This window comes from Anastrepha obliqua, chromosome 4, assembly GCF_027943255.1.
Source record: "Anastrepha obliqua isolate idAnaObli1 chromosome 4, idAnaObli1_1.0, whole genome shotgun sequence".
NCBI classification, from domain to species: domain Eukaryota; kingdom Metazoa; phylum Arthropoda; class Insecta; order Diptera; family Tephritidae; genus Anastrepha; species Anastrepha obliqua.
Window position 1 is genome coordinate 76,538,804 of NC_072895.1, and position 22,195 is coordinate 76,560,998.

General features: G+C 36.0%; 1 protein-coding gene across 2 annotated transcripts in view; it reads right to left on the bottom strand.

The window, feature by feature from the left end:
* Nucleotides 1-22,195, bottom strand: part of LOC129244043 (dnaJ homolog subfamily B member 6) — a 31,535-nt gene that overhangs the window by 8,801 nt on the left and 539 nt on the right. The gene's annotated exons all lie outside the window — the stretch shown is intronic.

Here is a 22,195-nt window from a genome sequence, read left to right on the forward strand (position 1 = left end):
CTGCACCATTTTCAAACATTTACAGTACCTGGCCATTGAATTATGACCGATGATAAAAATTACATATTTATGGTTTTGAGAGCGAATAACAAGCAAACGGCTTAAAAGTTTCTTGACATTTTTGCATTAAAAATATTTATTTTAAACTAATATTTCGTGGCTCCTCTCCTTGCTGTTAAGACGGCCGCAATTTGTTGAGGCATACTGGCTACGCATTGTGTTATCTTCATCTTAAGATTTTGGTAATTATGCCATACATCTTCGATGTTTTCCATAAGCTGTTGTATGGTGGTGTTATTCCGCTGGTATACTGCCGATTTAAGGTATGCCCAACAATTATCGATGGGGTTAAGGTCCGGGGAATTGCCAGGCTATGGCAAAACCATTATTTCCGTTGAATTCAGACAATTCACGCTCATCCTGGATATGTGAGATGGAGCTCCATCTTGTGTAAAGGTGTATTCGTCTTTCGGACACTTCAGGGTTTCTAAATATCGCAGCAAAACGTTTTCCAGCACGTCCACGTACTGGACAGAGCGCATTGTTCCATCAACAAAATGTAGGGGACCTGGTCCCTCAGAGGTTATACAGCCCCAAACCATAACGCTGGGGGGGGGGGGGGGGGTGGGGGGGGGGGGTCTGTGTTTGACCCTTGGAAGCACACAATCTTCAGAATATAGTTCTCAGGATCTTCTGCTATCAAAATTTGCTGTTTTTGTGACCGCTTCCAATCGGCATTCATTGTTGAAGATGATCTGTAAGAAGAAAAACAAAACCCCAAAAAATTGGGAATATTCATCTAATCAAAAATGTTTTTTTAACTTACTTTTTTCCAATATTCCGCGTTGAAGTCTCTGTGAAGTTGTTCCCAAAGTTTCCGCCGATTTCGCATACACGGTGCAGTTTTGCCTTTTTGGCGGTCATCTGCAAAAAAGTCCATTTGCGTATAAGCGTCGGCGTAACGTTCTTTCTGAAATATTTAGTCCAGATTCCTGAACCTCTCTTAATATCATCCGACTTGAAGCATTTCTGTTCCAGAGAACTGTTTGGACTATTTTGCTATCCTGCCTGGTTGAGGTGATGCGTTCTCGGCGACAATTTTGGCAATTGTTTGAAGTTACCGCTAAAACGTTGTTGGTATTTTTCCACTTTTTAGCAACATTTACCACAGACGCCTTGGATATTCAAAAGAACTGCAATTTGTTGCTGTTGTCCCGACGTCAAATCCGACTTTCGGCCCATTTTCTAAAAAAAACTGGTGAAATTGAAAAAAAAAAGGATAATCCACGTGACAAATTCAGAACATATGTATATTTTGTACTTACTGTTGTTATATTTTAGATATATGAATATTCAATTCTTTCACTTTTCAGACGATCTCAATTAGTTTTTTGTATGCTCTTTACACAAGATCGAATTAATTCGCACTGGCACTTGCACACTTATCTTTGCACTTATAAGCAAAAAAACTGATCCTTTTCTAAATGTAGCAGGCCAATTGACCGGAAATTCTTAAAAACATCTAAGAACAGGTTAAACCCCCTTAATACCCTTTTTTATTTGGAAAAGCCTAAATTAGATTGAAAACTGTACCTGATACTTAAAGTTTTCAGAAAAATGACATCGGCCATAATTCAAGAGTCAGATACATAATTCACCAAGTAGCAACTGAAGGTAATTTTGATCAGTTTTTGCGATATCCGAGGAAAGGCAAGCATTTTCTTAGGGCTGGGCAGTTCCTATTAAGTGTAAGCACAATTCAGGCGAATTGTGAATCTCGCTCAGCGGAGCGACGTCGTCCACAAACGTTCACCCAGCAAAATCACTCGATTAAGCACAATCGGAACGCAAATATGTCGATAACAATATGTGATTCCAGAAGCTATGACAATAAGAGAAAATAAATTGCAAGAAAATAGTTTCTACTAGTTTTTAATTAAACAAATAACTAATGTAACACTTTAAACGACTGAGAATATTCAACATAAAGTCACAGTGGTCCGTATTTTGCCACTGCCATTGGGCGAATTTCGTCGTGATGCTTTGCATATATGTACGTTAGTGTAATCTTTTTTTACAGCGTTGCCAACTCGTTCTTTGTTTATAAACAATTTGAAGTTGACGTGTCAATGTATAATAAAATTCTTTTGCCTTGGAGAATGCAAGTGGTCGTGGTCGTATACAAATGCAAAAACAGCAGAATTCATAGAATAAGTAAAAGTAATATTTGAGAAAATGCAAGTTTGACTAAGTGTGAAGTTGCTGACGCCATATGAATCTCAGATGAAAGAATACTCCACATGTTACATGAAGAATTACATATGAGAAAGCTGTTCGGAAAATTAATGCAACATTCGTTAACAATACAACAAAAAGCTGTGGAACAGTATTTTGCAGAACTTCCGGAAAATCATTACAAAGTGTATTGAAGTTTAAGATTAAATAAAAAACCTAATTTCAATTAAAAGTTAGCAAGCTTTTGTTTTTGCTTTCTTACTTTTTAACCAACCTGTGCATTGGATGTGTTTAATTAATTGTAAATAATCATTCTACTTTAAACAATATTGTATATTTTATTTTTATGATAACATCAGCAATGAGTTTACTGCAAAACCTTGCTCATCGGAATTTACTGAGGCTTCAATCCCTTTTATTAATACTATTCATTAGGCCTTTAAAATTCTTTATTTGATATGAACTGCAACATTTATTTTTGGACGAAAAGAAATTTATTACTTCATAGATTTAGAAGCCCATTATTATAACCATGTAGATTAGGCCGGGTCGATTTGTGGGGAGGCAAAAAAATCGCCCATTGCTCTGTGAAAATCATATTCTAGGGATCAAAATAAGAAACTTTGCCGAAGGAAGCATACCTCTAAAACGAATTCTGATGTCTCCCAATTTGGGTCGAACTTTTTAGTTTCTTTTCTCATGTAAAGGCCAAAAATAGTGATATTTTGAAATGATTGCATGGCGAATCCCCCAGGGGAGTTCCAGGGGGTGTGCCACTGGCATGGGTGGATCGGCAGTCCAAAGTTAGGGGGGGTCGGTCATACATTTGGACTCGATTGGAGTACTCTAAATGGGTCAAAGTGGGATTTTTCGTTCGTGGTTCCTTCGGCAAAGTTTCTTATTTTGATCCTTAGAATACGATTTTCACAGAGCAATGAGCGATTTTTAAATCGACCCGCCCTAATGTAGATATAAGGTGAATATAAATAAGCAAGAAAATGCTAAATACGGTCCGGACGGAACTTTATATACCAGCGCATATTTCACTAAAACTCACATATACTTTGAGTTATAGCTTGTAACATGAGGCGGACGGGCAGGAATTTAGAAACATATGCAAAGTGGGTATCATTTTTAACCGACTTCAACCCTATTTAATTTGAATCTAAATGAGGTGGGGAACAATATGTTACCTAAGCTTGGGAAAGTTTGAAGTGGTTACAGAGATACGCGTTAACACCATTTTTTATTTTACTTTCGTTGTATATCTTGTTTTGGGCGTATCGCTTTTACCAAACTTTAGTAACTTTGCTTCCTTTGTAACAGAGACATAGCACTTTTTTCTTTTTTGAAAATTACCACACATGGCATGTGAACGTGGTGACCGATTTCCCCCATTTTCAATGGCAACCTATCTTGGACAAAGAGTAATATGTGTCATTAAAATATATTAATTATTGCTCGAGTTATCGTACGCACGGACGGACAGACATAATCGTTCCTCTCAACACTCTGAGCATTTTGGTATGCTCTCACATACAACCGCGTGGGTATAAAAATCGGGTAACAGCGTGGATATAAAAAAATTTAGTTAGCTATATTAGTTGTTTAAACAGTACGCTATGTTCCTCATAATATATTGGTTAAGTGTTTAAAATACGAAATATCAAAGATTTGGCATTTCCCACTCCCACACATATCGCATCTGAATCGACCCACTCATCGCTGCCTTTAAATAGAACTATGAATGGCGAAAGATACGAAAACAGAGTTGTACATACATATTTACATACAAAGTATTTACTAGCTAATCTATATTAGTTTAACAAAGTTTGAAAGCAAGAAAATTAATATGAACGTGGTTTTTTAAAAATGTGAGAAATGTATGCACACAATACACTAGCGGACTTACGTGTAGCAGTGCAACTTTGTTCAGGTATACATCTTGTTCATATATTATATTATGTGGGTTCTATGCAGCAGTACAACTAAATTTATTTAAATATTTAGTTCTTGAATAGTACTTATTGCTAGAGGTTAATATACTTAAGGGTTTTTCTACTATTGACACCGTTTTCCAATATTGAATTGGATTGAATTTATTGTAGGAAAATTAATGACGCGATTAAATACGGTTTCTTGGTTACATTTTTCACTTTCTAGACTTTTATTTTCACTTTTTCCACAGCAATTAACCACGCAATTTTAATTATGCCTTTGGCCTTTAAGTCACCTTTTTGAAAAAATCATCAAATGATTGAAGTGATCTAGCTGATACAATTTGTCTGAAACTAACATTTCAAAATATTTCCTTTTCCTATTCCATTACCTGTCGCTTCACATAATGTTTACTCCGAATGGTCGAAATATGAAAAAAATTAATTTTTCCAATTTATCAGAGTAAAAAACTCCTCAGGGTGTATTTTTTTAAACCTTAATGAAGAGCCCCTTATGTTTCCTTCTAGAAATTGATTTTCCTTATCATTCAGACGATTTTTGTGAAGGCACATATTTTTTACCTGTGTTCACAATAGAGCAGCCAAAACAAGAAATGTATTGGTTTAAAATTTTTATTAAGTGTCATTAGTTTTAAACTGAATGAAATTACTTTTCAGTTGTGGATGTTGGGAAAATACATTTTTTTATTTTTTTGTTTGTAAGAAACCACTCTAGACTCTGGTTTAGTATATAAAAACGAAATGATTACGGAACGAACGCTAAAGAAGAATTAGAACTATGCGTCAAAATCTGACTTTTCGATTATGTTTAAGCTATCGGAAAAACAGTTGACTGTTATTGGCAGTTACGAATGTTATGGACAGTTGGATAACCTCAAAGTATGTATAACGAATGCAGTTGTGCCGATTTCATACAACTGGTAAACGATTGGTTCGATACCCTAAATTCGAAATTCTAAAATATTACTTACATCGTATTTAAGAAACTATTTGGCTCCGAAAAGCAGATTTACATATATGGTATATTAAACAAAATGAGCAGTTATGTCAAACCCCATTATTACAATGAAAACCAGTTTACCACCATTTCACAAAGGAATAATAGTCACGAATACGTCACTTATAGTATACATAGGCTTATACTACAATGTTCAGCGGAAATTCGGAGTTCAAAGAATTTGAACCAAGATGGCTTGGAGCATTTCTTTGGCGCCATGAGATAATGCAGGGGGTATCAATAACCACCCCAGCCCACTTTAATTTAAGTAGCATTTGCGAAAATATCTGTCTGGTAAAAAATCTAAGAATCTTATTTATGTACGTTATGATTAATTTGTTCTTTTAGCAAAGAATACCGAAATACTAAGCTTTATGTTTAAGCCGATAAGATAAAGTGGCTTGATATTGGATGTCGCAATGTAGATCTCTCTGTAGAATCCAATGAGTTAGAAGAAATGTCACCCATGTGCAAAACAATAAAATCGAAGATGGTATTGAAGTCGATGAATTTTACAGAGACGCATTGGAGTACATCTCAGGTTATATAATATTATTAAGAAACTTTATTATTAGACGAGATCGGGCAAAAGGAAAAAATTTGATCAAACGAAGCAGTCAAAAAATGTATGTGATGTACTATTGGAAATAAGCAGCAATGACACAATTGACATAGATGTAAAAAGGTTAGTTTTCAAAAGCAGGACTAATTTTCGAATCAAACATTTTAACAAAGTTACGAAGCAAAAGCAATAAAAAAAGATTAATAAAAAAAAAATAGCTACGTAAGCTAGTGAGTTTTATTATATTTCAAACGTATTGTTTCAATTTTATTAAAAAACATTTTAATTGAAATATCATATGATATTCTTAGGTACTTTTACCTCATTTGCTTCCTATGGTTGAATGGAACACATATAAATCTATATGAAGTGATTGTCAAATAAGCATTTTGCACATGGCTGGCTTACTGTGTACTGTGGACAGGCAGTGCGACATATTACAAAGTTTTGATTATTTATTTAATGCTTTCTATTTTTTATATACTCTCACGCCTTTATGGCAAAACAACAACATAAGCGTCAATACCAAATTTATAATATTCAATGCGTGGGTTAAATCTGTACTGCTATATGAGTGTGCCACTTGGGAAGTTAGAGTGGCATTCACAAAACGCCTCAAAACTTTTACCTACAGCTGCTTTCGGCGCATACTACGAATGTTCTGACCCAAAATAGGCAACTCCCAGTTGCTTAGGGTAATAAACAGATCGAGATTGCCTGTAAAGTGCAAAGAAGGAAAGGGTGACGATAGCGTGGCCAAACATGCGTTACGGTGGAATCCGTTCCAACAAGTACGGTGTATAGTTGGAAGACATCATATAACCTGGTGAATATCAATCGATTCCGAAATGACAACTCTTGGCTTATCATGGAGCGTAAAACCGCATCCGATGGCGTTCAATATTTTATATTAAAATATAGTTCATATCATCATACAAATATAATAAGATAGAACCACTGAAAGGCATTTTTAGCATTTTAGCGTTAGCAAACAATTTGAATGAAGGAATGAAAATTAGGAAAGCACTTCGACCCCACTGATCGCAACAAGGTCCTCCAGTCGGTTGCCGGCAGTACTTGGGGCAAAGACAAAGAACTATGCTGCGCCTGTCTGGTCGCCTGGAAATAGTGACACACAGTGGATAAAGCTGCAGACATGCCAAAATACTGCAATTCGGACAGCGACCAGTTGCATCCTGATGTCCCCTGTCCCTGTCCCTGTAATGGAGCACAATAAACTGTTCAGCAAGAAGTTCTTGCTGGGGTGTTACCGTAGATTTTACCCTTGCATACACCTGCTTGATCCAGAGCCGTCTCCTTGGCACGTCAGGAGACACCTTTTAAACTATGCCGACGAGATCCATGACAAAACTAACAGACATTTTCTGGACCAGACAGTGTTTAGACAGACAATAAACGACATTCACCGGGAGACCGTCACCATCTCCATAAGCTCCCGTCCTGTGAATGCCGTAATCGGAGATCAACCACCACCTATTGCAGATGAAAAGCTTCAGCTTCCCCGTGAGACACGCGTAACACTGGCACAACTACTTTCTGGATACTGTAGCAGGTTAAACTCCTACTTATCCAGAATTCTCTAAACCTACTCATCTAACACCCCTCTCCCTCTGGACCCAACCCGTCGAAACAGCATGCTTCCTGGGCCTATCTTTAGATGAGCCAGACGAAGACAACCGGTGATATACCCTACACTGAGAACAACCCCACTGACTTTTCTAGTGAATAGGGTGGATGCTCCAACAATTCGAACTGATGAAAACCTATTTTTTTCTTTTGCAAACTATGTCTTTTTCCCCGATTTTTTTCTTTTAGCTGCAGCAAACTAAATTGCTTTCGCATCAAAAAAAATTGATAAGATCTTCTTTACCGATTTCTGGAATCGAACTAATTTCGGAGCCGAAGAACCAGGTTCATACCACTCTTTAGTCGCTTGTTTTGATTTGATTGATTTGAATCGACGCACAAAATCCATTGTCAGCGAATGTGGCACCCATTGTGCACACAGCTTTCTGAACCCCAATATTTCAGTCAAAATATTGCTTACATTGCGATGAGATGCCTAGGGCTTCTACTAAACCTCTTTCAGATATCCTGTATTTTTTCTACGATTTCTGGTTTTGTTGCTGTTTCTGGATGTCCTTGTCGTGGCTTGTACTACCGCGTTTAAATTCAGCAAACCATCTTTCTACTGTACTAATTAATTAATGGCGAAAAGTCCTTTTATATTTTGAAAATTCGTCCATAAATTCATAAATTCCTTATGCACGGTACTCGATTTTTTCCCTTGTTGAAAATACTGTAACACATCGATACTAATTGAAATGAAACTTCATATGCGTTCATAAAAAGAGTGTACCAACATAACAAAAAAGGCTAGTAGCAACGCCCTCTCTTATCGAACCGCAAAACTGATTGAACAACCTAGGATGTACCATACATAAAAAATGTTAAGTTTTCGAAATAAAGCAAATGAATTGCACATTTTATGTGACGATTTTCTTGATTTTTTTATTGTATTTGGTATTTGTGCATCCCTTATAACTACAGGCGATCTTATTTTTTTTATATCTACTATTAGATACTTTGTTTTATATGACATTTGCATACTCTTTACTGAAATGCCTGAAAAAAATCGTGAAATCATGAAACATCACGAAACGAGAGAACAGTTCCACTTACTATGTTTTTATCAAACTTCATACTACAAGAAAATCCGTATAACGCAGAGTTTCAAACTTTGTAAAAATTAAAAAGAAAAATCAACAAATTTGTATCAAAATTTCAAACCTTTTAATATGAATTTTAGGTATACAAGGTTTGAAACTTTTTGTCATATGGTTTTTTTGTACTATGAATCTATACTATAAAGGTGAATGACTGTACGTTGTCTGCGCATCACTACGAAACGACAACACCAAATGACGTAAAAATTTTTATACATTCATATTTTCACCCAATGAAGGTTATAGGCATGTTTTTATGATGGAACTCCCTGCCCACAGCCCCCAGGCCGCGCACCCACTCTCATTCGTCACTAATAATGGAATATTTGCTTAAATTTAATCAAAAAATCTTAGTTTTTCCTATTTCCCACTATTTATAGCACACTCTAGACTTCATAATCCGAATAAGCTGTTCAACTATGACCCAAATGCAAAGTTCAAAAACGGTTTGAGATAGAAAATTAATAAAAATAATTTTGCTTGATATTTTTCTGATTGGTTGTTTTGATTTTATTCAACGAGGCACAGCAACGGATGCCGGGTATTGTAATATTTTGGTTATTAATAAAAAAATATTTTCTATGAAATTATTGTTTGTAATTCTTTTATATACATATCCTAAATCCCTCAAAACTACTCCTACGCGAGCGGGGTCGCGGGGTAAAGCTAGTAATTTTATAAAAAATAAAGCATTCAATAAAATAAATACTATAAATAGTCAACACTTTATAATATGTCGCGCTGCGTATTTAGGAAAAGGTAACGTTCAGTATAATCTACCTGCCGTCTTCATTGCGCTCAATTTGAAGGAAGTAAAAAGTTCTAAATTATAAAAACAAATGGGGGGACCCAAATCACATTTACCAAAAGCTATAAAATTAGAAATTGGTCAACCCGTTCCGAAGATATTTTGGTGCAAGATATACTTATATGTATAAATGTACATAAGTATGTATGTAGTACTTTTCATATCAAGAGAGTAAATTATATTTTAATTATATAAAAACAAAGCGGTTAGTATTTATCATTCCGACCCAAAATATCTATTGTTCCCCTTCTTGGATTCAGAGTATTTCTCTGAGCCCAACTTGGAGGCTTTATGTAAGTATTTATTATTTCGCAGGAGTAAAACACAGCGAATTATCATAATGCAAAAATTATTGCCTTTCTTTTATGTGTTATTTTCATATTTAAGATTACATCTCCTTATACATACAGTTTGTCAAGAATAACTTCGCATAGTGAAGAAAAATTTTAAATTTTAGCTTTGATCGAGAATTCCAACAACAAATAAGAAAGCAAACAAAAAATTTATACACACATTCCATAACTCGACTTGTCTACAACTATTAGGCGCCATTCAATTATTCAATTATTGTATTTCAATCATTACAAAGGCAAATCAGCCTAAGAAATCGCCGATATGTTCAAAATTAGAACTGTATACTTTCTACTCAAATATGAACGAGACGTTATCAATAAAACGGTCCGCGGATGACATATGGCAAAAATAATTTTTTTGTTTTTTGGTAGGACTGTTATAAGCTTACATGGCAAATTTCAGCGTGATATGTCACATAGTTTGTTTTCTGTGCTACTGTAAACAAGTCAAGCTCGAGTGTGTTCTTCGAATTTAACGATGGAAATTCAAGTTGAACAAAGAATTTGTTGGAAATTTTGTTATTCCAACAAAATTTCGGCTTCAGACGCCTTAAAAATGTTGCAGACAACCTATGGGGACACTGCTTTATCGCGTGCACGTGTTTTCCAGTGGTACAAATCGTTCAAAGAGGGCCGTACATCAACCCAAAAAACCACGCCAAAGTTGCTCAAAAATTACGCTTATGCTGACTGTTTTTTTTTTCGATTACGAAGGTGTGGTGCACTCGGAGTTCCTTCCGCAAGGCCGATCGGTTAACGCTGAATATTATTTAGACGTTTTAAAGCGTTTGCGCGAGAACATTCGTCTTAAAAGGAAGGAATTGTGGGGCAACAAGTCATGGTTCTTGCATCACGATAATGCACCAGTTCACACATCACTTGTTCGCGATTATTTGAACAAAAATAATGTTAATATCGTTCCGCAAGCACCGTATTCACCTGATATGGCTCCATGTGACTTTTTCCTGTTTCCCAAGCTCAAGTTGCCGCTCCGTGGAAAACATTTTGAGACAATTGAAGTCATAAAAGAGAATTCGAAGAACACATTCGAGCTTGACTTGTTTACAGTAGCACAGAAAACAAACTATGTGACATATCACGCTGAAATTTGCCCTGTAAGCTTATAACAGTCCTACCAAAAAACAAAAAATTTATTTTTGCCATATGTCATCCGCGGACCGTTTTATTGATATCGTCGCGTTCATATTTGAGCAGAAGATATAATATCATAAGCCGTGCTGAAAATGAAGGAACACTTGCTTTGAAAGGATCTACAGGCAGATCAAAGAAAATTACGCAGCGAATTGAACGTAAAATTATTTAAACTATTAATATAATAGCCCTCAAAGCAATACTAGAGGATTAGCTCTTCAAGTGGAAAAAGACTGCGGGTTAAGAGTTTCTCATGAAACTGTTCGAAAAGTGTTGCAAAAACACAAATATTCTTCAAGAGTGGCTAGGAAAAAACCCCTGTTATCAGCATAAAACGTTGATAAAAGATTGCGATTTGCCACCGAGCACATGTCACTTCCCACAGAGTACGGGGATGACGTTATTTTCTCATATGAGACGAAAATGATGCTCTACTACCATGATGGACCCTAGAGAGTTTGGCGTAAGCCTCTCACAGCACTACAAAACAAAAATAGTATCCCTACCGTAAAGTTTGGAAAACTGTCAGTAATGGTTTGGGGTTGTATATCAACAAAGGGAGTGGGTGAAATCAAAATTTTCGACGTCATTATGACCAAGGAAGTATATCTTGATATTTTAAAAAACATATTGACTTCCAGTATTAGAAAATTCAGCTTTGTAGACCCGGAAAATTCGAACAAATTTAAATACAAATACTACCAAGATAATTATCCCAAACATAAATCTTATTTATGCAGGTCCTGCTTACTCTATAACTGCACCAAAGTTATTGATACTCCCGCCCAAAGTCCCAAAATTAACCCAATCGAAAATTTGTGGGTTCATTTAAAAAGAAAAGTAGGAAAAAGATCGCCACCTAATAAAACTGAATTAATTAGATTCATCAGAGAAGAGTGGGAAGAAACACTATTGGAATATGATATCTGACACTAATTAAATCAATGCAAAGTCGTCTTCAAGCGGTAATTGATGCCCAAGGAGGATATACAAAATATTCACCCCAAAAGACCAAAAATTCCACTAAACTTGATTTTCAACCAACTGTGCAAACACTTTTTTAACAGCAGAAAAATTGAACTGTTTTATTATACATACATATATTAGCATATTATTATCGCCCTAGAAGTTTTTTTATTTAATATAAATTGTTATAAAAAAAATTAAAAAAAAGTTGTTATTTCAATTAAAATCCAATGCATCTTTTGATTTTACTTTTTTTTATTTTCATATGCAAAGATTTTTTTGACAAACTGTATATTCTTGTGTATGTATACATAAACATATATACTTGTCAATGAATAAATGAGAAAGATTATTTATATTGTTAGTACAGTGTCTTTAACAACTGGCCAGTGTGTTTAAAACCGGCAATGGTAATGCCAAAAGCTGGGGTGAAACTGCGGCGATGAATCTGTATTTGGATAAACAAGTAGTAGTTAATGAACTATAGCTCAACGACACCGTTTTGCAGACAAGCGCTTAATACCGCATATGGAGAAACGAAAAACATAGCAACACCTTCTGCTAGACCATAAACACCACCACCAACGCTAACAAATACTCGTATGTATGCAATGCTTGCCAATCGGTCGTATACAGTCATTCCACCTGAAAGCATATCACCGATTTATACCAATAACAATCACTACTATTTTAACACATTTCAATCAGCGATGATCTCAATGGAAGCTCTCAAATTATTTTGCTAAATAGCTGCACCTCTATAACGACTTAAGCAGTTCAATGGCACGCAGATAATTTAAATTTGTGACTATGTACGCAACGCAACTACGCAAAAAAAAAAAAATTATTTGAAATCCTTCAAGGACAGAATATATCTGTAATCCTTAAGTCGTTTAACCTTATTAACCGCTTGTTAGGTAATTGAAATTGTTGGACTTCAATAAAAACCGTTTGGTTACAACAATTTTTTTTATGTTGGTACACTCGTCTCGAAAATATGTTCACGGTTTTGGCAATATATGTAGCATGTTTGTGAGAGACATAAATAACACAAGTGTTTTAGTGATTTTTTTCTACGCTTGGCTCTCCTGGACTCATCCATTGGGACGATTGGGCTTTGGTTTCGATGTCATAACCATACACCCATGATTCGTCACCAGTCATAACCCTTTTAAGCAAATCTGGATCATCGATGACATCATTCAACAATTCCTGAGCGATGCTCATGCGACGTTGTTTTTGGTAAAAACTCAGCAATTTTGCAACTAATTCGCTGCCACACGCTTCATGCGCAAAAATTTCCGAAAAGATTGCATGCAAGAGTTAACCGATATGCCGACATCCTCAGCAACTTCTCTAATTGTGAACGACAATTCTCCATAACAATTTTCTTCATTTTCCCAACATTTTCATCGGTTGTTGATGGGCTGGGGCGTTCAGAGTGAGCGTTGTCATTCACATCTTCTCGACCTCACCGTATGCCACTGTCAACATTTCAAATGTTTTTGAGCACTTAAGTCCATTTGCTACACAATTTGGTGCAATTTCTTTGATCCATTTTTTTCGATAGCAGGCAATCGCCGAACATGTAAAACACTTGTCTTATTTATGCCTCTCAAACAAACTAAACATGCTAATATATATTGGTAAAACCGTGAACATATCTTCGAGACGAGTGTACCAACATAAAAATATAATAATTGAAAGTCGAATGTACGTAGCCCGGGAATTTAAAAATGCATCTTCTTTTTTGAACACACCTCGTATATCCGGCCAAAGACTGTCACTCCAGCAGTACCCCCCGTATATGTATAGGGAATGTTTTTGCTACCACAACATTACAAACTTTCTAAAAAATTCACCAAAATTTAACAAATAAAAAAAAAAATAAAAAAATAAAAAAAATAAAAAACTTTCATGAAAATTAATTAATTTATTGATATTGAAGTTGACTTAACTTGAACTTGTGAACGCAAGTGTAGACACATGGAGGATGGTTCTATATGTAGAAGTTCCCACAAGTGGGGAAAGTGGCGATAAGGGACATTCACTTGGGAGTGGCCAAGGCGATTATTCTGCGTATAGTACAAGCAGCTCACAACTCCTCTAGGTAGCTTTCGACCATCCGTTCGAGAACGAGCTAATGGGAGAAGTCGAAGCCACCCAGGATGATATCTAGTTGTGCGATGGGTTTAAACAAGATAAGGCAGAAGAAAAAAAGCCAAAAAGGATTATATGAACTAGAAACTAGAAACCAAAGAGCAGCAAACAAACAAGATCTATATACCGCAGGATAAAGAAACACACGAGTCGATTCCAGCCGAAATTGATAGAATGATAGAAATGAAGTGCCTAAATATCTGGAGGAAAAATTTTAATGAGCTCTTAAATAATAAGGAATATGAGGCGCCTAATGGTACTGTATGCACAGTAGAAAATGTGCTAGAAGACCCCGATCATAATGACACGAAAAGAGCAAGAGAGAAGCTATACTCATAACTCAGGTGTTGAAGACGGTATAAATACGGCAAAAAAGAGTTGATAAGACAAATACATGAGGTAATAATACTTCAGAGAGAGCAGTAAACATGCCTGAAGAATGGTTTAATAGTTCCAATTTATCCTTTATTGATAGTCACGTCAAAATCGGAAGTTATTTTTGAGCTCATGCAAGAGTTTAAATACTTAGACATAGTTCTCAGCATAAATAAGGATCCGTCCTTATACTTTGGCCAAATCGCATTTATGAAATCTTCATTGATATCAAAGGAACAAAAGCGTCACGTGTACAAAACTATAATAATAAAATAATAAATAACTATAAAGTGTACAAAGCTATAATAATAACATGGGTCCTTGAAGTAAAAGAGGCGAATTTACTGATGCGATTTGAACGAAAAATACTTGATGAGTTTTACTATAACAAAGTGCAAGATTCAAAAGACTAAATTTTATGAGATACAAAACTAAGTATCCAGAGTTTTTCAATAATTGTAACCACAATTTTTTGTTTTAGCATAAACAAAATTTTTATAAATAAAAAAAAAAAATAGTCAAAACTTGTAACATATCGCACTTCTATTTTTGTTATAAACCCATGTATACCACATTTAACCTTTACTGCAACAAACAGAAGACAACTGCATCAAGCAAAACTTAGCTTGGGCAGTCGTACGGTCGATCTACAGGGTCCGGCACTCGAAGTGTAACCAACTTCAAACCGCGCGTCCGGAAGCATTTTGCCGAGAATAAACGCGAAAAAAGAAAATCAGTAATGGATTTCATACGTAATAGTGTGATTGCATTATATTTGGCTGGAAAATCACAACCCTCGATTGTTCGTGAGCTCGAGCAACTTAAACTAAATAAAGTTTTTGTTTATCGCATCATTACTCATTACAATGATACTGATAGCATCGCGAAACGTCATAAAGGTGGACATCAATGGAGCATGATCTCACAACAAAGCAGCAACAAGTCAGACTTGAGAGAGCGAAGGAGTTGCTTCCGAACTAAAATATTCACCAGTCTTGAGGCGCTGAAAAAAGCCATTGTCCGCGAGTGGGCCAAAATACTTGCAAGTCACATTCAGGCAGCATGCGATTCGTTTCTGAACCGTCTCAAGGCCATAGTCAAGGCAAAAGGTGGTCATATCGAACAAAAGTACATTGATTCTTAATTTTGTATTATTTTCACACATTTTTACTTTGAATTGAATAAAAGTAGTTCTCCAAACCTTTTTAATTGGTTATACTTCGAGTGCCGGACCCTGTAAATAACGTGTTTACTAAAAAAGACCTAACTGTTTTTTAACACAAATCACGTTCAATTTTTTAATCTTGCAATGCCGGTGGTCTGATTTCATAACGGAGGTGTGATTGAACACTACTTTTCGACGATGAAAATTATTTTCACGCTTCAACTAATGTAGTTCACTAGCGTTCCGAGTTCAAATACTATTTTGCCCGAATTAGATGGAGAAGTCCGGTGATCATGTAATCTACGAAGATCGCCGTAATCACTCTCGTAGTTGTAATATGAGCAATATCAAAATCCGTACATAAATACAAAACTCTTAAGTCCCTATTGAAAACCCCTTTAGTAAACACCCACATAGTTTACTACTAACGGGTGATTTTTTAGCTATTATCTTTTTAAACAGTTGACGCACGTTTCATGTTTTGTTTCACTGTCAAACATCTTCAGTTTGGTCTATAATTTAACCATGAATCGTCTTACAAACGAACAACGCTTGCAAATCATTGAATTTTATTATAAAAATGCGTGTTCTGTTAAGAAAGTTTATCGCGCGCTTCTTCCATTTTATGGTCAGTTTAATCGACCCAGTGAAGCGGCTATTCGAACTATTGTGACTAATAAATAAATAAATTTTGCGAAAGGATTTAGGTGTGAAGCCTTTCAAAATACAGCTGGTGCAAGAATTGAAGCCGAACGACCTACCGCAACGCAGAATTTTTGGTGAATGGGCTCTTGGAAAGTTGGCCGAAGATCCACCTTTTTATCGAAAAATTGTGTTCAGCGACGAAGCTCATTTTTGGATCAATGGGTACGTAAATAAGCAGAATTGTCGATTTTGGAGTGAAGATCAGCCAGAAGAATGCAAAAGCTACCAATGTATCCAGAAAAGGTCACAGTTTGGTGCGGTTTATAGGCTGGAGGTATCATTGGACCGTGATGCTGCGAATCGTAACGTAACTGTGAATGGTGAGCGCTACCGGGAAATGATATCCAACTTTTTTTGCCTAAAATGCAAGAGCGTGACTTGCATGACATGTGGTTTCAGCAAGACGGTGCCACATGCCACACAGCACGCGTAACAATGGACTTGTTGAGAGGCGAGTTCGGTGAACATTTTATTTCACGTTCGGGACCTGTCAATTGGCCACGCAGATCGTGCGATATAACGCCTTCAGATTATTTTTTGTGGGGCTATGTTAAAGCTCTTGTCTGAATGCCTGCTTCAATTAACGCATTGGAAGACAACATTAAAGCATTTATATGTGAGATATCGGCCGAAACATTGGAAAGAGTATGCCAAAATTGGGTTAAGCGGACGGACCATTTGAAGCGCAGTCGCGGTCAACATTTGCATGAAATAATCTTCAAAATGAAATACCCACTGGATGGGCATCAAGCATAATAGTACCTATACACAAAAAAGGACATAAAACTGAATGCCAAAATTACAGAGGCATATCTTTACTTAATACAGGTTATAAAGTATTTACAAACATTCTATTTGAAAGGCTGAATATTTATGCTGAGAACATCCTAGACGATTACCAATGTGGTTTTAGAAACAACCGCTCAACGATTGATCAAGGTTTTACTGTCCACCAGATATTCGAAAAGTTTTACGAATATAAAATTGATATATTTTGCCTCTTTGTTGACTTCAAACAGGCATTTGACAGTATAAATAGAAAACGGATAAAATACTGCTTTCAGAAAATTGGAATACCTCTGAAGTTAATTAATTTGATTCTCTGTACATTGTCGAACACAACAAGTAAAGTACTGGTGCAAGGAAGCCTGTCAGACCCATTCGAAATCATATCCGGAGTAAAACAAGGAGACGCACTGTCATGTTTAGTATTCAATTTAATGCTACACACGACTGTTAAGGGGGGAGATACATGTAAAATGCTGAAAAAAAAAAATTTTTTTTTCCCATAATATGTTAGTATAGACCTTTCAGAATATGTTACCAAATTTTTAGAACATAATTTTCAGTATTTCTCATATTATAGAGCGTAAACCGTGACAACTCTATTCTTTGCCTTCGAGCTCTGGGACTTTTTAGTCACGTTTTTCTCAAAACTATATTTCTCGGATTGGCGTACACGATAACTCGAAAAGTTATTGACCGATCTTCCTGAAATTTTGCACACATCTTTCTAATGATATTACTTTCTATGTGAACCTACAAGTTTCCAAAAATTTTTTGAGAAAATAATTTTTTAGAGCAAAACAACATGAAAAATTAGGGCCAAAATTCATTTTATTTTTTTTAAGCATTGTATTTCGTGAATTTTTAATTTTTTTTAATTTTTTTAGGTTCACCGACAAATTATGACATTAATAAACACAAAAATGTTTGTTTTTTGGTTTTCAGATCACTAGAAACGATGCTAGAATGCCCACCGATTAAAAAGCCTCGCTCCGACCTTCACAGGAAGAATTTCACGTATACCCGCCATTTTAAATTATTATAATCAAAACATTTTTTTTGTATTATTTTAATATTTAAACAAAATACATGTCAATTTTTAAAAACATATAATGACTCTTTAATAAAAAAAATAAATCACAAACATCAAGGAAAATTTAAGCATTTACATGTATCTCCCCCCTTAAAGAAATAAACACGAATGGAACATTAGTTAATAATGATTTTCAGATATGTGCCTACGCAGATGATATTCTTATTATGGCTAAAGATAGAAACACTCTTACACGCGTCTTTAAATGTATTGATAAAGATGCAAAAGCTCTGGGACTACACGTAAATACCGAGAAAACCAAATACATTATTCGGTCAGTCAACAACACGACACGCGATGACCTAAGTATTAACAACTTTGCTTTCGAAAATATCACTGAATTTAAATACTTGGGTTTTAAACTATCAGCAGATTCCAAGCTGCAAATAACGCCTACTACGTTAACATAAAACTATTTAAATCAAAAGATTTGTCCAGAGCACAGAAAATAAGAATGTACAAAGTACTGATACGACCCGTCTTACATATGGTGCAGAAATATGGACGCTGAAAACAAATGACATTCATCAGCTGATGTGCTTCGAAAGACGTATCATAAGGAAAATATATGGTCCGGTTGCAACAATAGATGGCAGCTACCGCATTCGCTACAATAATGAAATTGAAGAAATCGTTCAAGGACAAAATATAATACGTTTTATCAAAGCCCAACGAATTAGATGGATTGGGCACGTACTGCGCATGCCGAAAGAGCGAAATGCTAGGAAAGCTTTTATTTTAACACCAATTGGAGGAAGAAAAAGAGGACGCCCACGAAAGCGATGGTTAGATGACGTCGAATCAGATCTTAAGCAAATGAACGTACACAACTGGAGAGATGTAGCCATGGATAGAATAAAGTGGAGAAAAATTGTTGATGAAGCTATGGTCCACCACGGACTGTGAGGCTAAGAAGAAGAATCTTCAAACATTAAATTATATGGACTGTACTATCGATTTAAATACAAATTTCATGCATTTTTCTGAATTTTACGTGTTTTTTTTGAAAAACTTTCCTATAGCTCTTAAAAAATCACCCTTTACATATTACTTGACAGACGTCCGTTTATGTATTGCTTTTGGCGTTGGAGTAATCGCTCATAAAAATTTTCTGCGATGAAACTTCAGAAACAGAAACTTTTAGTTGGTACATACAAATATTCTTTTGCAAATACACATTCAGATTTGGACACTGCAATGGTAATTCAGTTTGATTTGATACACTGTATCCAACTAAATATTTAATTTCTGACAAACTTGTTGACCAACTAACCCTCTCTTGAGAGCTTCTGCTCATTGGAATGTTTACACAAACAAATGGTAAAGAACTCAACCAGCGAAAACAAACGATACGCACATTAAATAGCTCAACGGAGAAAACCAGTTTAGCGTATTGATTCATCACTAACTCGGTGATCACTGTGCGATCACTAATTTATTTTTCTGTACACACACAATTGCTAATACAGTGCTTGTACGTTAATCAGCTCGTCATAACAGGCTATTAAATAAATTCAAAATGAATAAGTGCAACATAACAGTAAAGCTCTTTAAATTTTAGTTTACGAATTTTTTAATCCAAATTTGCTTTTATGATATGCTAAGTTATGCTTTAATCTGAAGATTAAAACATTACCTTCTAGTCCCTTTTTATTTTTTAAAACCTTTGTGTAAATTAATTGATATGATTTGCTTGTGCTAACAACACCGTTTTGACACATATTCGAACGTTACCGGAACGACTCGAATTTATGTCCTGCTTAGCAGAGGCACGGGCGGGGTATGTGAGGTAGATGCCGAAGAGACGCGTAATGGCAAGAGCAAAATGTGGCCATAAACAGAGGGGTTCAGCGTACTAGAGGGGGCTAGGGCACCCCTTCCTACGTATCGAAATAAATTAGGTTGTTCCCGAACTTGAGTCGCCTTCCGTTCCGTTTCAATAAAGAATTGTTGTTGTTGTTGGAGTAACAGTCCTTGGCCGGATATAAATCCAGCTCGTTCCGGTGACGTAGAGCCGACCATCGTGGGATCGAGTAAATAATCGTTAGAGCCAACGGTTTTGTGTTGCAATCGGTGATCTGATTTTACTTCCATTTTTAACGACGAAGCAGTCTACTGGCTTCGCACTGATCAATAAAGATGTAAACCTATCGTAAGATAAACTCGATGAGAGCACCAATAAAATTTCATTAAAAAAGCAACTATAGTCTAGAAAATATGAAATATCAATATGCTTAACAAAACATTCTTAATTCTATGCACATTGCATCAAAATATCGAAATCACACAACAAGAAAAGCTTGATTCTTGTTTACATCAGCCAGCGACCAATTGGTGGTTGGGGGAACAAAGAATGCAGTATAAGTAGCCAGCTTCGATTCAAATACACATTATCTATTTCGCTCTCAGTCAAATTCGTTTCCGCAACGGAGCCATTGTGACAGGCCTTTAATCTCCTATAGTTGGTTCATGAATCCAAGTTGATATTGATATTTCCTCTTTGGCCGTTGTTTCTGTGGTTAAATTAGTATCGAATGAGTTATTGGAAGATAATGCAACATTCCTTTTTTTCAAATTTCCGATTTATTTCTGCCGAAATGAATGGTTTTAATAACCGCAGATTTTTAGACAATTTTTCTATTGAAAAATACACTTAAACAGAGTCAGTTTGCATTAATAATATCAATAACTTAGGTATCTATTTTTGACCATAATTAATTCATAAATTTTTCTGCTCAGATATATATTGGACAGCGTGGTCGAGGTGTGACTGACCAGAATTACTTTTTTTAACTGAAGCTGAGACCACCTATGCAACATTCCCATGACAGCCGGTTTTACTTTACCGGAATGACTTTCGACCAAGGGCTACCGTCCCAGTAAACTAACCCTGTCTAGTGCACCGTACCACGCCTGTGCAAAAAGTAATGAAGTTGGCCGAAGCAATACTTTTTATACAGGGTCCAGCACCGTGCCACGCCTGTGCAAAAAGTAATGAAGTTGGCCGAAGCAATACTTTTTATACATGGTCCGGCACTCGAAGTGTAACCAACTTCAGACCGCATCAGCTGTCTGTTATTTGGCTAAATGACAGTCCAGAGTATTGTTTACAAGCATGCGGATGCGGATGGATTTCATACGTAATCGTGTTATTGCATTATATTTGGCTGGAAAATCACAGCAAGCGCTTGTTCGTGAGCTCGGGCACCGTCAAAGTCAAAAAATGTTTTTGTTTGTCGCACCATTGCTCGTTGCAATGATATATGTAGCATCTCGAAACGTTATGGAGGTGGTCATCAAAAGACTGCAACGTCACGCGAAATGGTTTAAAAAGAGAAGGAGCGGCTTGAGCGAAATCCCCGACGAAGTGCCTATCAAATGGCGAAAGAACTGTAAACATATCTGACTGTAGCATCCGCCGCATACTGAAAGGCAAGCCTTACAAGATCCGAAGGGCGCATGATCTCACACAAAGTAGCAACGAATTAGTCTTGAGAGTGCGAAGGAGTAGCTTCGCTTGGCCGAAAGTGTCAAATTCCGAACATTGTGTTTTCTAACGAGAAAATTTTTCGAATTGAGCAATTCGTAAACTCCCAAAACGATAGTGTTCATTTGACCGACCGTTCACCGAGAATTTGAGTCATCGATTGGCCACCAGGAGGCAGCACCCGCCACAGGTAATGGTTTGCGCCGCTGTAACCGCAGATATAATAAATATTCCGTAAATGAAGTATATGAAAAGAAATATTAAAGTTTGTTTTACGCCTTTGAAATGCAATTTTGTACATATTGTTTAAACATTCAGAAGTAAAAATACGGCAAAATTCTGCAATATGAAATCGAAGCAGAAATTTGCCTTTCTAGACTTATTTATTAAGTCTAAAAACTTTGAAACTCCATGACCAGATGTGCGAAAGCAAATCAAGTAGAATCTTTTGACGCAAGCGATAGATTCTTTGTTTTCCTGTTACTATTGATTGATTTCATGACTTCGTTACCCCTTATTTTCTTTCAAGTCAAATGAATCAGCTTTGAAACAGTTCGCAAATCACTAATATTTACATTATATACATATATATATCATTTAAACTATATAGCGTCAAACCTTTGTAAAATCGCACACTAATTTCATG